Here is a 17,545-nt window from a genome sequence, read left to right as displayed (position 1 = left end):
AGGAAGAGTGTGGAGTGCTGGGAATCATAGTTTTGCTGGGAATCATAGTTTTTAGGGTAACAGATTCTAATTACACTATACCCCTGGGATCCTTTGGGAGACTAGACTCCCCAATAGATCATGTAAACATAATCAACTTGTAAATTTACAATAATTTGGGGATAAAAGGGAAAGAGAACAAAACCAATGATTGCTAGGTGCATTGACAAAAAGCCAATTAGGGGGCAGTCCCTTTTGGCATAAGAGTATACATAAAAAATAAATGTGTTACAACCCCCCACAGTTCAATCAATTATACTCTTTGGCTCATTCTGAATCTTCTGATGCTGTGGAGGTTTCTACAGGCATCTTCATGGTTCTGTCTTCAAACAATTCATCTTCTAGATTCAAAGAGTTATCAAATTCCTTTTCCTGAAATGTGTTCTCTCAAAAGATTTTTTTAGTTTTATGAGAATTATACAATCCCTATGACAATTATGCAACCCCCCCCCCCCGAGGAAGGTGTTGACTGACACTTGGATCCACTCAGGTAGCCACTTAAGTTCATGGTTTTCAATCTTGGCTGAAATGCTCCCTCAGGGGCCATTTAGGGGTACCATGCCCCTTAGGACAACTTTACAAGACAATAACCCATCATGGGGTAACCAACCCTTGGGTTTACTCCCTCCTTTGGTAGGAGATTGTAACAGCTCTAAAAGGCATGTCTTTCATATGTCTCATTCATTTTAATGTGGAGGCAAGATAATAGTGCTATAGCACTTCACTTCAGCTACTAAATGGATCCTTACTTCTTGTTACAAACAACTCAAAGGTACTTTTACAATGGTCTTTTCTCCAATCCAGTCACAGGGCAAAAGTACAAATAAAGACAATGTAATAACACATATATAGCTAATAGCCAAAACACAGTAACTTAAAATGACATAGTGTAACAGAATATATTAGATTAGAACCAATATGTCAACTTAACAAACAAAATAAAATCTTAAAACAAGCAACCAGAAAATAAAATTTATGTGACACTAAATACTGTAAAAATTAAAATTAAATCTCAATAATAAAAATATTATATTTTAAGAGATTTATTAATGATCATTAGAAATCAAGGAATAAAGAGTATACAAAATAAAGACCACATGCCCATGGCTGATCAGCCAGTTCAAACACCTACCTTACCACCACCAAGCTTGGTACTGGAAGTAAAGAGGTGAGACCCTTCATGTCCTTGCCTAATATCCTCTGTCTACAGGAAATACATAAGGACAGGAAGTCAGTGGGCTCCTGGGAAATGTAGTTCTTTGTTTAGGGTAACAGATTTTCAATTATATAATACAGGCACTGAATTCAAGATTTCTTTTTTCCAATTCTGATAGAGACTTCCATAAAACAATGGAGTATGAAAAGGCTTAAAACCCACCTCCAGACTCTTTAAGGTTCTTCCTCCTCCCCCCTCCCCCACCCCAGTAGCATCATCCATCTAGGTTCCTTTTGCTCATACCTCTGGGATCATTCAGAGAGCTCGGAGAATTCCAAGCTGAATATAGTGTGGAGGAATCACATATTGGATGTATTATAGAGACTGGACAGGCCAGAATGGCAAGAGGGTGTAGAGAGATGAATTTTTCCCCTGAATCTCAGAATTATCCAAGCTAATTGCAAGGATCAGTGCACCTAGGAATGGTAGGAAGAAAAAAACATCCTAAAACTGGAGCTGTTTAAGATAGGTAATGTATCACTCTTTCATAGAGTGGGCCATGCTTGCAATTCTACTTTCTGTTTGGAAGAATAAACTTCTTTCCCCTCCCCACTAGGCATAAAAATGCCAGGGAGCAGCTTGCTTCCCCTGCCATGTGGACAGGGAGTAAAGAGGGTATTCTCAGGTAAAAGCTCTTTAGGAGGCTAATTACTGCCTAAGGGAAACACACCTGGGCTTCTAAGGCAAGTCATTACCAAGCACTCAAGTGTTGGCAATGTAAAAGAAAGAGGGATTTACACTTTCCCAGCTTGTTTGCAGAGTGGCCCCAAGGATCCCCAGCTTGTCTGAAGCAATCCACAGCAGTAGGAGGAGCAGAAACAGCAGCAGCAGGAGGAACAGCAGGAGGCAGGATCTGCAGCAACAGGCAGCAGCTGCAACAGCAGGAAAACTCCAAAGAGACTTCCTGGAGGAAGGGGGGCAGGAGAAACATGGGTTTCTTTTCAAACTAATCTGCTCAGAGAGAATTAAGGGTTCTGAACCCCACTTCTGAACACCATAAAATGTAAGATTTAAATTAATACCCAATACTCCAAGTATAATATTTTTTAAAAGTTTATTATCTGACAAAATAGAACCACATGACTAAATTTTTCTAACTGCTCAAAAAGTCCCCACTCCACCAAAGCCACGACAGAAAGGAAAGAGACGGAGATATGGAACTCCCCAGAATTTATATCCTGTCTGTGTCAGCATGTAACAACAGGAAGAGTGTAGAGTGCCGAGAATCATAGTTTTGCTGGGAATCATAGTTTTGAGGGTAACAGATTCTAAATACACAAAAGATGACAGAAACAATGACTGTGAGATATGTAAATTCTGGGAAGAATCTGAAAAAAATGAAATCTGCACTCAGTCAATCAACATTTATTAAGTATCTACTATGCACCAGATATTGTCCAAAAAAAAATTAAGCATTTCTATAGCATCTACTATGTGCCAGGATGTAAGTGCTGTGAAAATGAAAATTTATGCCCACTTTATTATGTGCTATTATTAATTATTGATTGAGAAATGTATCTAATCACTGGAATGTATAGTTAGGAATTATTTTGAGTTAAAAAGACAATTTGACTTCTTAACAATAGAGTATATAAGAAAATTTGACTTCTTTACAGGAATCTATCTTTCCCATTTCTTAGGGCTACAGTCTGGACTCAATCTGTCCTACCTCAGAAGGGAGAAGGAAGGATGAGTCATTGTGATCATAAGATATTTTGCCAGACCACTTTGGTGTAAGGGGTTGCCTAACACAGAGTTTTCCAGAAGATGTTAATGAACTCCATGTTTTCCCCTTACTATGGAATTTGGAAATCCCCTTTCACAAGCAAGTTAGCATGGTTATGCCTAATGTAAGCCCAACACCATAACCAACCATATAAAGCTGAGGTCTATCTACTCTAATGCATCCTTGGCCACTGAGGGGCTTGGGATCTCACTTTATTGGCAACTGCTAGCCTTGCTAATAAATTGATCATGCTCAGAAATTTGTGTCTCAGTTTCTCTTCAAAGCAGATTTTTATTGCCACACTACCATAATTATTTCCATTTTATAGTTGAGGAAATGGAGGAAAATAGAGGTTAAATGACTTGTCCATAGTCACACAGCTAAGCGTCTGACTTCTTTCTGAGCCTGGATCCAGCACTCTAATCCATTACACCACTTCTTTCTCTCTCCTCACATTTTATCTTCAGGAGTTTCAGGGGAAAAATAGAGAATACAGAAAAGGTACTGAACAGAGAGATGTAATTGAATGCATTTCCTCTTTTTAGGTACATGAAAAGAAACAGTTTTCTCTAGTTCACCTTTTATTTTTCCTTTTAATTTAAAAGCATTTTATTTTTTTCCAGTCAAGTGACTGGTTAACAAGAGTAAACTTCTTAAACATGCTCTAATTATAAATCACGGCATTCAGGACATTGAAAATAAGAGCTGATTTAGGTTATACGATATATACAGTTGCTCTGCAACTAAACCAAAATAATCAAATGAATGAATTGAATATTATACATCTCAAATAGCATTCTACACTGCAGATTCAGTGTCATTCACTCCTTTTGAAACAACACAGCAACCAAATAGACTGTGCCTAAAATTTCAGAATCATCATCCCTTGAAGTTCGCTTTGATGAAGAACAGCATATGCAAAATGCCAGAATCTTGCAGCTGAAATTTATGAAAAGTAAACTTTAAATATAAATAGATATCTACAATGCATTCGGATTTATCTCTGTCTTTTTTTTTTTGCTGCAAATACCTCAAAGTTTTTTAAATGCATTTCTGCTCTGGCAAGAATAATATTAATAACCTGCATAATAGCACCACCAAATTAGAGCTTAAAAATGCCAAAATGCACCCCAGATATGAACCACTAAACACCACTGAGTAGTGTCTGGGACTAGAATCCAAAGGCTGAGTTTAAGATACAAACAGGCAGTTTTTGGATGAAGAAATCTAAGCCATATATAGGTATATGAAAAAATGCTCTAAATTACTACTGATTAGATGTAGCAGTCCAGCCCATAGGTATTATGGAGAGACAAGGATTGTGAGTGAGCACATGGCCATCCTGCACATGGCAATGAGCTCTATTCCCATTAAGTTTAGGCACGAAACCTTGCTTCCCTTTGTCTCACTCGCCCGAGGATAATAACCCCACCTCCACCTTGTCATAAGTTGCATTATCCAATGGCAATACACCAGGTAACTCATCCATATGTATTGAGGTGTCATGTAACTGATCAATATGTATTGAGCTCATTTGTATATCAAAGAGAATATATGGGACGTGACACAGCCAGCCTGCCCACTGGGAGGACACCGACAGGTTTGCTATGGAGCAACTTCTACCCTTTCTCTCTCCTCTCTATCTTTCTCCCTGAGGACTGGCCTTTCGGCCAGGCCTCCCTGTTTCTCTCTCTTTTCTAATGCTAGTATCTAGCATCATCTACCGCCTTTAGTTTCTGATCTCCTTTTCTTCTGAGCTAGCATTATCCTCTGACCAGTGCCGTGTTAAATTGAGACCATTGGATGGGAATAGCCTGAATTAATAACCACCAGTGGTCGGAGCAGGCTGTGGCTCCTGAAAATCAATAATTGATTACTAACTCAATTATTTACATCTCTAAAGTCGGCTCGTTCACGCCCTTCGCGGGATCTAAAACTTCTATCCTGTTTCTATCTTCTCTCCTTGCAACCTCTCGCGGGCCGGGAGGTTGTATTAGACAAATGCAAATCAAAACAATTATGAGTTATCATCTCACACATATCAGATTGGCTAAAATGATAAAAGGACAAAATGGCAAATGCTGTAGGTGTGGAAAAATGGTTAGTAGAACTATGAACATTATATCAACTAACAATATCTTTTGGTTGGGAGATACCTGTGATACAGGAAAGGGAGAGAGAGGCTGAGACACCTGGGACTAAATTCTATTAAATAAATACATTAAAAAATAAGAAATAGGAGAAAAATTGAGTAATTAAGTGAGAGGGATATAAGAGAATCATGAAAAAAGAATCAACAAAAAAATATACCAAAAAAAGATATACAAAAAGTCACTGAAGGAAACAACTCTTTAAAAACTAGAATGGGCCAAATGTTAGGTACAAAAATCCAAGGGAAAGTTTTTTTTTTTAAAGTAGAGTTGATCAAATGGAAAAGGAGACACAAAAATCCAAGGAAGAAAATTACTTATTAAAAAGTAGAATTGACCAAAGGGAAAAGAAGATACAAAAGCTCAATGAAGAAAATTTTCTTAAAAATTAGAATTGGGCAAGTGGAAGCTAATGATGCCATGAGACACCAAAAGACAATAAAATAAAATCTTAAGAATGAAAAAACAACAACAAGAAAATGTGAAATATCTCATGGAAAAAGAACTATCCTGGAAAATAGATCCAAGGAAAATAATCTAAGAATTATTGGACTGCCTGAAAGCCATGATCAAAAAGAGAACCTGGACATCATATTACAAAAAATTATCAAGGAAAGTTGCCCTGATATTCTCAAATAAGAGGGGAAAATAAAAATTAAAAGAATCAGTCTATCACCTCCTGGATAGAGATCTCAGAATAAAAACTCCTCAGAATTGTATAACCAAATTCTAGAACTCCAGGCCAAAGAGAAAATACTGTAAACAGTCGAAAAGAAAAATTTAGTTATTGTGGAGCCACACTCAAGATTACTTAGGACCTAGAAGCTTCTGTATGAAAGAATTAAAGGGCTTGGAATATGGCATTCTGGATTGCAAATGAGCTAGGATTACAACTAAGAATCATCTATTGATGAACTCGGATGTATTTCTTTAGGGGAGAAAATGGATATTTAAATGAAATAGAGGTCTTCCCTGCATTCTTAATGAAAATATGAAAGGTGAACAGAAAATTTGATGTCAAAATATGACATATAGAAGCATTAAAAGTGAATAGGAAAAAGAAAACTTAAGAGATTAATTTACATTCCTACATGAGAAAATGATACTTATAATTTTTAGAACATTATCAGTTTTAGGGAAGCCAGAAGGAAAATGCATAGAATGAGAGCACAGTAATAAATTGAATATGATGGAATGGTATAAAAAATTAAAAATTAAGGGCCAGAAGAATAATGCTTAGGAAGAATAGGGGAGTAGAAATAGAAGGGGTAGGTTATATTACATGAGGAGGCAGAAAAGAGTTAATATAATGGAGAGGAAGATAAGTGTTGATGGTGGTAAGAATGCTTGAATCATATTATCCTGAGAATTGGCTTATATAGGGAATAAATGGAAAGGAAGTGAATAAATAATTATAACTGTGAATATGAATGCAATGAACTCACCCATAAAATGGAAGCAGATAGCAGAGTGAATTAAAAACCTGCATCACACAATATGTTTTCTACAGGGAACTTATTTAAAGCAAGGAGACACATACAGAATAAAGATAAGGGATTAGAGAAGAATCTATTGTGCTTCAGCTGAAGTTAAAAAAAAAAAGGAGTAACAATCATGCAAAAGTCAAAATAGACCAAATTAAGAGATAAGGAATCTTGATAAAAGATAATAGATAATGAAACAATATCAGTACTAAACATAAACACATAAAGTGACCTAGCATCCATATTCCTACAGAAGTTAAATGAGTTACAGGAGAAAAAAAGAGTAAAACTATACTAGTAGGATATCTAAATTTTCCCTTCTCAGAAATACATAAACCTAACAAAAAATAAATAAGAAGTTAGAGGTGAATAGAATTTTTAAAAGGTTTTTTTATGATATATTTCTAGAGAAAACTGAATAGCAATAGAAAGGAATATATCTTTTCTCAATGGTACATGCCCTTATACAAAAATTGACCTTGTATTGAGGCATTGAAGCCTTTCAACTAAATTCAGAAAAGGAGAAATATTAAATGCATCTTTTTTAGACCATAATATAATAAAAAGTATACTCAATAAAGGGCTGTGGAAAGATTTAAAATTAATTACAAACTAAATAATCTAATTCTAAATAATAAAAGAACAAATCATAGAAACAATAAATAATTTCATTAGAGAAAATAACAAAATAACATATTGTAACCAGAAAATCAATCATTAATAGCTTAATCAATGCTCGGAGTGTGATTTTTAGAATTAAAAAATATATATGACTACAATTTATATTAAGAATTTAGTTCCAGGTAGAAGTCTGTGTATGTAACCAGATTAAGAATATAGTCCCAGGATAATACCTGTAAGGGGTAAAATTATGGTTGGAGTGAATATTTAAGAGTGTGGTCACCAGGAATTAATTACTTAATTCCAAATGAATTACTCAAGTCAGAATGACTTTTATGGTAGTTTATTTACAAATAGAGAGTGAAAGTAAGGAAAATGAGTGAGTGAGTGAGAGAGAGAGAGAGAGAGAGACAGAGAGAGAGAGAGAGAGAGAAAGAGAGAACTTCTATTCCAGCCTGGCCCGAACCAGGCAGGGCTTCAGAGGCCCCAGCAAAGGGTGGCACTGAGGTTAATTAAACAAGGCCCTTCCAAGACAAGGGGCCTCTCTGAAAGCTAGTGCCTCCAGAAAAGCCAAGGAAAGGGAGTCAGCATTTTTCACTCACCCATGTGTCAGTCCAAAGGGAAGCAGTCTGAAGTTTCAAGTGATTTCTTTGTTCCCAATAAAGCCAGATAAAGATTTCTTTGTTCCTAATAAAGACCCAGAAGGTCTCTCAGAATCTTACTTTTACAATATCAAAATTTATGGGGTGCAGCCTAAGCAGTAATGAGGGAAAACTTTACATCTCTCTCTATATATAAATAATATTGAGAAATTGGGCATATAACTTAAAAAACTAGAATAAAAGAACAAATTTTTAAAAAACCAATTAAATACCAAACTAAAAATCCTGAAAATCAAGGACAAAGTTAATAAAATTGAAAGAAAGAAAATCATTGAACTAATAAGTAAGACAAAGAGATAATTTTATGAAAAACCCAACAAAATAAATTGAACCATTGGTCAATTTGATTTTTAAAAAGAATAAACCAAATAACCAGTATCAAAAATGAAAAGGGAGAATTCATCACCAATGAAAAGGAAATTTAAAGCAATTATTAAGAGCTATTTTTTCCAGTTACATGCCAATTAACCTGTCAAATAAATGGATAAATAGTTCCCAAAATGTATATATTTGGGGGCAGCTGGGTAGCTCAGTGGATTGAGAATCAGGCCTAGAGACGGGAGGTCCTAGGTTCAAATCTGGCCTTAGCCACTTCCTAGCTGTGTGACCCTGGGCAAGTCACTTGACCCCCGTTGCCTAGCCCTTACTACTCTTCTGCCTTGGAGCCAATACACAGTATTGACTCCAAGATGGAAGGTAAGAATTAAAAAAGAAAAATGTATATATTTCCCATATTAACAGAAGAGGAAATAGAATACTTAAATCAACCCATCTCAGAAAAAGAAATTGAAGAATCCATCAATGAACTTCCTAAGAAAAAGAATCCCCAGGGCCAGATGTATTCACAAGTGAATGCTATCAAAAAAATTAAAGTGCAATTAAGTCCAGTAATTTATAAACTACTTGGAAAAATAGGAAAGCTGGAGTCCTTCCAAATTTCTTTTATGACACAAATATGGTGCTGGTACCCAAATCAGGAAGAACATAAACAGATAAAGAAAACTATGGACCAATTTCATTAAATGAATTTTAATGCAAAATTTTACATAAAATACTAGCAAGGAGATTATAACAATATAGCAGAAGAATAATTCACAATAATTCAGATGGGATTTATGCCAGGAAAACATAGCTAATTCAATATTATTAGGGAAATTATCAGCATAACTGACCATAAAAATAACAAAACCCAAAGATGTAGAAAAAGATTTTGACAAAATATAACACCCGTTCCTATTAAAAACACTAGCAAATTTAGGAATAAATGGAGCTTTCCTTAAAATAATAAATTGATTCAACATAAAACCATCAGCAAGCCTTATCTGTAATGGGGATAAACTAGAAATCTTCCCAATAAGATCAATAGGGAGGCAAGAATGTCCATAATCACCACTATTACTCAGTACTCTACTAGAAGAGAAGAAAAAAATGGAAGTAATTAGAAATGTATAAAAAAACCTATCACTCTTTGCAGATGATATGATGATATATTTAGAAAATCAACTAAAAAACTCATTGAAATAGTTAAAAATTTTAGCAAAGTTGCAAGATATGAAATTAATCCACAAAAATCATCAGCAGCATTTCTGTATATTACCAACTAAGTCCAGCAGGAAGAGATAGAGAAATTCCATTTAAAACAACTGTAGACAATACCTAGAGGTCTCCCTGCCAAGACAAACTTAGAAAGATAATAACAAAACACTTCTCATGCAAATAAAGTCACATCTAAACAATTAGAAAATTATTAATTGCTCCAGGGTAGGCTGAGCCAATATGATAAAAAATGAAAATTTCACCTAAATTAATTTACTTATTCATGCCATATCAATCAAATTACTAAAAAATTTACTTCACAGAGCTAGAAATAAATAACAAAGTTCACCTGGAAGGATAAAAGATCAAGAATATCAAGGGAATTAATGAAAAAAATGTGAAGGAAGGTATCTTAGAAACACTAGATCTCAAATTATATAATAAAGTGGTAATCATCAAAACAATTTAGTAATGGCTAAGAAACAGAGACCAATGGGAAGATTAATTACCCAATACATAGTAGCAAATAACCAAAGTAATCTGGGACTTGATAAACTTGAAGATCCTATTGTGTGACAGAGGATGGCACTAAAGGAGGAGTGTCAGGCTGAGTCTTTCTCCTTGGGGGGTGGGGTGGGAAGGGACCCCAGGAGGCTGAAATCTTGAGGAGCCAGAAGGTTTTTTCTGAAGAGCAGTTGGTCTCTGAGTTTTGAGAAGCTGAAGAGAGAGGGCTGGTTAAGACTTTCTCCTGAGAGTTACTCACCTTTTTCCTGCTAGTGACTGGAAATTGTTCCCCCCAACATTTCCCAATTGAAAAGACTACCGAAGAGAAACCTGAGAAAAGACATTGAGCTCTCTGTCAGACTTTACCTCAATTCCTCATATCCTGGGTCTGAACTGTGCCCAAGGAGCCAAACCCAGGGTCATTCAACCGGACTATCTCTCAGGGGGTTCAGGCTGCCAAAACCTGAGTTCCCCCAAACTCAAGGAGGGAGGGAAAGGTGTAGTTAGAGAAGGGACCCCCTTTTTCCCATTTTCCTTTCCCATTCTTTTCCCTGCCAGCCATTCCTTGGTATTACCCTAATGGAATTAATTTACATTAAAGTGGTTATCATTTCCTAAATTTGAACCGTGTGAGTGAACAGTTTCAAGAGGAGAGACATCTTCCTAAGAAGAAACATTTTACTCTCTAGTAGTGGAGGAGGAGGAGGAGGAGGAGAGGGACAAGAGCAAATCTGGGAGAGCAGCCATAGCTGAGGAGGGAAGGCTGAAGGAGGAAACTCTCTAAACCCCTTCTCCTCTCTCTGAGCCAACCTAAACACCAGCTGTCTCGACTAGATCCTGTTTCTTTTACCACCTACAAACCTTCTTCATTACAATGGAAAAGAATTCACTATTTGGTAAAATCTGCTGGGAAAACTTGAAAAAAAATGTGACAGAAATTAGGTATAGACCAGTGTCTGACATACACCAAAATAAAGTAAAAATGGATATATGACTTAGACATAAAGGGTGAGACAATAAGCAAATTGAGGGCAAATAGAATAGTTTACCTGTCATATCTATGGATAAGCAAAGAATTTATGATCAATCATGAGACAGAGATCATTATAAGAAATAAAATGGATAATTCTGATCATATTAAATTAAAAAGGTTTTGCCCAAACAAAACCAGTAAAACCATTATTCGAAGGAATATAGGAAACTGGGGAAAATTTTTTTTTATAGAAAGTGTGCTGACAAAGGCCTGAACAGAAATTATTCCCCAGTTGGCCAAAGGATCTGAATAGGCAGTTTTCAAATGAAGAAATCAATGCTTTCAATACTGATATGAAAAAAATGCTACAAATCACTTTTTTAAAAACCTCTTACTTTCTGTTTTAGAATCAATACTGTTCTAAGGCAGAAGAGTGGTAAGGGCTAGACAATGAGGGTTCAGTGATTTATCTAAGGTCACACATCTAGGAAATGTCTGAGGTCAAATTTGAGCCCAGGACCACTGCTTCTAGGCCTGGGTTCTCAATTCCTATTAATTTTTAATTAGAGAAATACAAATCAAAATAACTCAATACGAGGTATCATCTCACAGCTATGAGATTGGCTAACATGACAGAAAAGGAAAATGACAAATATTGGAAGGGATGTAGAAAAACTGGGACACTAACACATGGTTGGTGGGCTTATGAACTGATCCAAAAGATCTACAGAGCTATTTTGAACTATGCCCAATGTTCTAGAAATTTGTGCAAAACCAGTAGTAGGTCTGTATCTCAAAGAGATAAAAGAGGGGTGGGTGGGAGGGGAAGGACCTATTAGTATAAAAATATTTTTAGCAACTTTTTTTGTAGTGGCAAAGATTTGAGGGGAAGTACATCATTTTGGGAATGACTGAATGAGTTGTGGTTTATGAATTATAATGGAATATAACTGTGCTAATTAGAAATGATGAATAGGATGATTTTTAAAATTTTAATTTTTTATTAAAATTAATTATTTTTTAAAATTAATTATATATAATTATATAAATTAAAAATAATTAATAAAAATTTTTTTAAAAATAGAGACTTATCTTCAGTAATGCAGTGAAGTGAGAAGAACCAGAAGAATAGCAATATTTATTTGTAGGATGATCAAGAGTGAATGATTTAGCTATTATCAGCAATACAATGATCCAAAAACAACTCCAAAAAATTTGAATGTAGGTAGAAACATACAATTTTCACTTATTTTCTTCATGAGTTTTTTTAGTGATATGTGTCTTCTACAGCAAGACAAATATGGAAATATCTGCTACATGACAGCACATGTATAACCTACCTAATTTTTTTTACTCTCTCACAGAGCGTGGAAGAGAAGGGAGGAAGGAATTAATTTAAAATTCAAAATGTGAGAAAATGATTGTCAAAAATTGCTTCTATGTATAATTGGGAAAATATAAAATATGACTGAAAAATAGCCCTTCTTTCTTTCTTGTCTGTCTTCATAAACAACCATTAAATTACATAAATCATAAAATTTATGTTAGAAGAGTCCTGAGAAACCATACATATCAACCTCCTCATTTATGTCACCTCCATCATATCTTGATTCACTCTCCACATTTCTTCTTCTATGCTTCACCAGCTATATCCCACCTTGAACAAACATCTATCCAAGGCCTCATTTTCCTAACTGGTGACTTCCTCACTGGTACTACCCTTTCAAGAAAGGCCCCAGACATGTTTCCCCTCACTTGCACCTTGATTCAAATCACTCACTGAACTTCTCCTCCTCCTTATCAACCATATGGCTTCCTGCCTCTAGGTATCTCCCCCAATTTAGATGGAGAGTACAAACTGTCTTGTCTGTACAATATTTGGCTAATAATAAATGCTTAACAAATCCTCTCTCTCTCTTTTCCCCCTTCACTCCCTGCTTCCCTCCCTGCCTTCTATTTCTCTTTCTATCTCTCTTTCTATCTTTCTCCAGCCTCTAGTATGTAATAATGCTAAGGCTTAACTGTCCCCAAAGATGGCACGAGCTCTCCTCCTCAGTCACTTAGTCACAATAGCACAATTAGAGTTAACCTTCCTGAGTCCCTGACCCTCATTCCTCATTAGGCAATTCAGAGAATAACATGATCTCAAGTGGTCCATACTAGCCCATTGTTTTGCTTTATAGGGGTCATAGAAATCTGTATTAATACCACGTTGGCTCTTTCTTCTAAAACTGTACATATAGTTGAGCCCCGAATGACTTGTGAGCTTTGAATCAGAGTGCATGCACTTTCTAAGGGAAACCATTTCAATATGCTGCTCAATAGTTCAACATGAAATACTGACTCATAAAAACATATAATCCCTGGAAATTCACAGTGGAAGGTGGTGAACCTAACATCTCTAGGAGACAGAGGAGATAAGTTTGATTTTTATCACCTATAAATAGTAAATCTGAAAACTAGAGAGATTCAGTGCCTTTCCCATAACATAGCAATTTTGAGTGCAAGAACTAGCCAAAGGACACTGGTCTTAGAGTTAGAGGAATTGGGACTCAGTTCTGACTCTACTATTTAATGTCTATATGACCTTGTGCAAAATAATAATAGTTGGCTATTACATAGCACTTCAAAGTTTGCAAAGTACTTTATATACGTTATTTCAAGTCAATCTCAAAAGAACTCTGAAGTAGACATTATATAAAAGTCATGATTCCCATTTTATTGATGAAAAACTGAAAAATAATGACTCTCTAGTTTGCCACTCTCTTTACATACATTCTCATTTGAGCATCACGATAGTTATGAGAAGTAATGCTATTGAAAAAGAAAACTACCTCCAAAAGGAGATAGTTTAATGGAAAGGACCTAGATGGGTTGGTGATAGAAAAACCCCAACTAGGAACCTCCCTGGGCCAGTAAAGTGCAACCCATTGATAGTATATAAAAACCAAGTTTATTGAGGTTAGAAAATGGTAGGTAAGTTCCTAAATCTACACAGTTCTAGCTCCTCCCACCTTTTTACCCCCATCCATGTCTTCTCAAGCTCTTATTTACTCCCTGATCTTATCTAGACCCCAGAAAGCTATCTGACTACCTATATACAACAGATTGTCTTTAAAAGGCTGAGGATGCAGGACTCACAGATGTACTGAGTCCTTACCCAAAGCCTGGGTTGGCTTCCTAGGTAAATCCAAAGTCCCAGGTGACAAAACCCTTAGGATTACCTCAACTAAGTTGTTTCTGACAGGTTGATCTTTGTGCTTCAGGGAAAGTCAGGTCTCCTCCAAGGCAATTCTCCAACAAGAAATTTCCTAATCTTTCCACAAGATTAGTCTTTTCCCAAGGATGCCAGAGCAAAGATCCTCCTTACCAGCTCAGAGGAAATCCAGATCAGGAGAGACTGTTAAACCTAGTACACTCCCAAGATCCTCCTCTCCTTTCAGAATCTTTTCCCAGGATTTGTCTAAATTCTCCTCCTTTCCTCTTAAAGGCAATCCATGCATTTTTCTCTATCCCTTATCATTTAATGCTATTATTATCCCCATTTTATAGATGAGGAATCTGAACGTGAGAGAGTTAATTAAGCAACTTGACTATAGTTAGCTAGTTAGTATCTGAGGCATAAGCTAAATCCAGCTTTTTTTTTTAACTCCAAATTCACACTCTTCAGTATGCTATGATATTTCATATCTAGCTTCTCAGGCTCAGCTTTCCATCTTAAAAACTTGATAAATTCAAATTTCCCCTTAAATTCTCTATCCTCTGAGTTCCTGGTATGTAGATTAACCCTTGATTTAATGAGTAGCTTCCATATCTATTCTAATTCTAAGTAGTAGTCAGTCACTTTTCCAGAATTTTCTTCAGTGCTCCCACAACTTCCTTATTTCTCAGACTGTAAATGGTTCATCATAGGAGTGAGGATAACCCCAAGCACAAAGAGTATCTGGTCTATTTTGGGCCTGTGATAGTAACTTGGTCTCATGTAGACTATACTGGCTAGACCATAGTAGAGGCTCACTATAGTCAAATGAGAGGAACAAGTGGTCAGGGCTTTATTTCTCCCCTTCAGGGAATTCATGTAGAGGACATTGAGGAAAATGAGGATATAAGAAGAGAGGATGAGTGACAATGAGATGAGGAGCACCACAATGCTTGTTACTACCACTGCCTTCTCATAGGCTCTAGTGTCCTCACAGGTGATTTTCAGAATGGCCATGACCTCACAGAGGAAATCGGGAATTTTCCTGGAACCACAGATGGGAAAATGCATGACATAGGCTGTGTGGACAAGGGATATGAAGGCACCTCCAAGTCAGGAGACACATGTCATTTTTATGCAGGTTCTGTGGCTCATGAAGACAGGATATTTCAAAGGTTTACAGATGGCCACATAGTGGTCATAGGCCATGAGAGTAAAGAGGATACTTTCAGCGATTCCTAAGGTTAGGAAGAAAAAGATCTGGGTAACACAAGTAACATGTGAGATCTTTGTCTTTCTTGAGAAAAAGTCATCAACCATCTTTGGAACGGTGCTAGAGATTAAAGTCACTTTCATTATTGCAAGCTGACTGAGCAGGAAGTACATGGGAATGTGGAGTTGCGGATCCAGGAAAATCAGGCCAGTGTTTGCAGTGAGGGATATGATGTATATCAAGAGGATAATCAAAACAAGAAAGCTGATATGTTTCATATCCAGAAAAAGTTCAAGGAGAATGAAATCAGTGCTTAATGCCTCATTCCTTTTTTCCATGTATCTGCCTGATCAGACTGAAGGAAAGGAAGGCAGAAGGAAACCAAGAATATGAATTCTGATTAAAGGTTATTGATCTGTTGATTTAACCTCCCAATTTTTCTTTCCCAGTCTTAGAAAAGGGCAACACATTCAAGGGTCTCCACATTCTGGCATTGTCTTACCTTTTTAGACTAATCACTTGTTACTATACTTCACTTTCTTTGTCTTTCAATTAGTTCAAACTACTCACTGTTCCAGTAAGAGCTGAAATTGCTTCTGGAGAACTGTGGGAAGAAAGGGAAATTGATCTTGCACATAAGTTTCATTGTAGATGACTGGCTGAAAATCCTTTATATTTTGTGTTATTTCCACCATTATTTTGGTTAACTTTCTATGTTTCAATAACCCACATGACCATTAAAAAGTAAAATTTTAAAAATAGAACCATGAAGTCCTATGAATGAAGTTGGCATTGAATGATAAGAGAAAGACCTCAAAAGCAGGAAGTGGGGGCTTGAAGAGACGATGAGAATTCTTTTCATTTTTTGGATCATTTCTGAACATATTCCAGGTCATATTTGCAGATCTGTATAGACCTCAAAGCGAATAAGGTGAAAGGAAGAGTAGCTTACATACTGCAGCTATTATGGAAAAGCCACTGTACTTCACTGACCACATTTTGAATCAGTTTCTGATTTAGTAGACTAAGCTTGGAGTAATCAGGTGGCCAAACATGTTATATCTCTAGCTGGCTAATTAATGAAATTAAATAATTATGCAAGAATTGGATGCTTTATGTAGATTATCAAAAGAAGAGAAATGAGCTAAAGTATGAGCACATATATTTGTAGCAGTCCTAACTATACTATCTCACCTCACATATTACAAATATTTGTTGAATTAATAAATATGTTAAGCATGCTGAAGATGGCATATAGACTAATGTTGTTTGATATGCAATCTGTTTGTCATCAACCTCTTCATTACATGAAGAGCTTGTGTTCAACTTGCTCTTTGGTGGAATCAGAAGATGGCATAGGTTTCTCAAATGGCTGATATAAAAAAAAAACACACCTCTTACTTTCCAAGTTAGAATCAATACTAAGAATTAGTTCCAAGGCTTCCAGGTAAGCATGGCTGCAGAGTAGACATGGCTCGCTTCCTCTCCTCAGACCAAATGACACAAATGACCTCAAAAGACCCCCCCCAAAAAAAACATCCTCATAAGATTGGAGGGACCCCACACTAAGGCGTATCACTGAAGGTAGGTGGGATTCTGGCATTTCCACAATATAAGGGAATGAAAAGCTGATACCCCCCCTTCCCCCACCCACCACACATCAGGAGCCAGAGTTAAAGTCAGCACTGGCCAGAATCAACAAGTGAGGGAGGGGCACCCCAGGACTGAACAATGGGCAGCCCCAGGTTTTGGGAGTTAACTAAGACCACCAAAGACCTATACCTGAGAGCAGTAACACCTGAAATGCTGGCAGGCGGGCAAGGGTAACTCATATCGTGGGCACCCAGAACTAGTGAGCTATAATCAATGAGTGCACGAAGGGATTCCTGAAGTGAGCAAGGGACACCCACAGGTCTTGGGAGTTAACTAAGACCACCAAAGACTTACACTTGAGAGCAGTAACACCTGAAATGCTGGCAGGAAGAGAAGGGCAGACCTTGGGCTCCCCTGGGAAGACAGCACAGCTGTGGAGAACTGAGAATTAGCCCGAAGCTAAAGCCTTGATCACTAGACCCTTACACTGAGAGCAAGCCCTCCTCACTCAGATTTCTGACTGGAAAGGGGAGAAAAAAAACATAGAGATGGCAAACAATGCTCAGAAACAGCCCCCCAACACCAAGAAAAGCAAGAAGAAGGGGGTGACTTTGGATGCATTTTATGGA

The 17,545-nt window shown here is 36.7% G+C and overlaps 1 long non-coding RNA gene and 1 pseudogene across 2 annotated transcripts in view; one reads left to right on the top strand and one right to left on the bottom strand.

The window, feature by feature from the left end:
- The window catches only part of LOC107651392 (uncharacterized), a 39,555-nt gene extending 36,315 nt beyond the window's left edge, over nucleotides 1-3,240 (top strand). For both annotated transcript variants that reach the window (XR_001628160.2, XR_008916471.1), the window contains one exon: nucleotides 2,896-3,240. This is a non-coding gene — a long non-coding RNA (uncharacterized LOC107651392). The remainder of the gene's footprint in view (nucleotides 1-2,895) is intronic.
- A 10,425-nt stretch (nucleotides 3,241-13,665) lies between these two features.
- Nucleotides 13,666-16,569, bottom strand: LOC130457281 (olfactory receptor 2T27-like; annotated as a pseudogene).
- Between the last annotated feature and the right edge of the window lie 976 nt (nucleotides 16,570-17,545).

The sequence above is a fragment of the Monodelphis domestica genome, chromosome 2 (genome assembly GCF_027887165.1).
Source record: "Monodelphis domestica isolate mMonDom1 chromosome 2, mMonDom1.pri, whole genome shotgun sequence".
Lineage (NCBI taxonomy): Eukaryota > Metazoa > Chordata > Mammalia > Didelphimorphia > Didelphidae > Monodelphis > Monodelphis domestica.
This window is presented reverse-complemented; position numbering and strand designations above follow the sequence as displayed.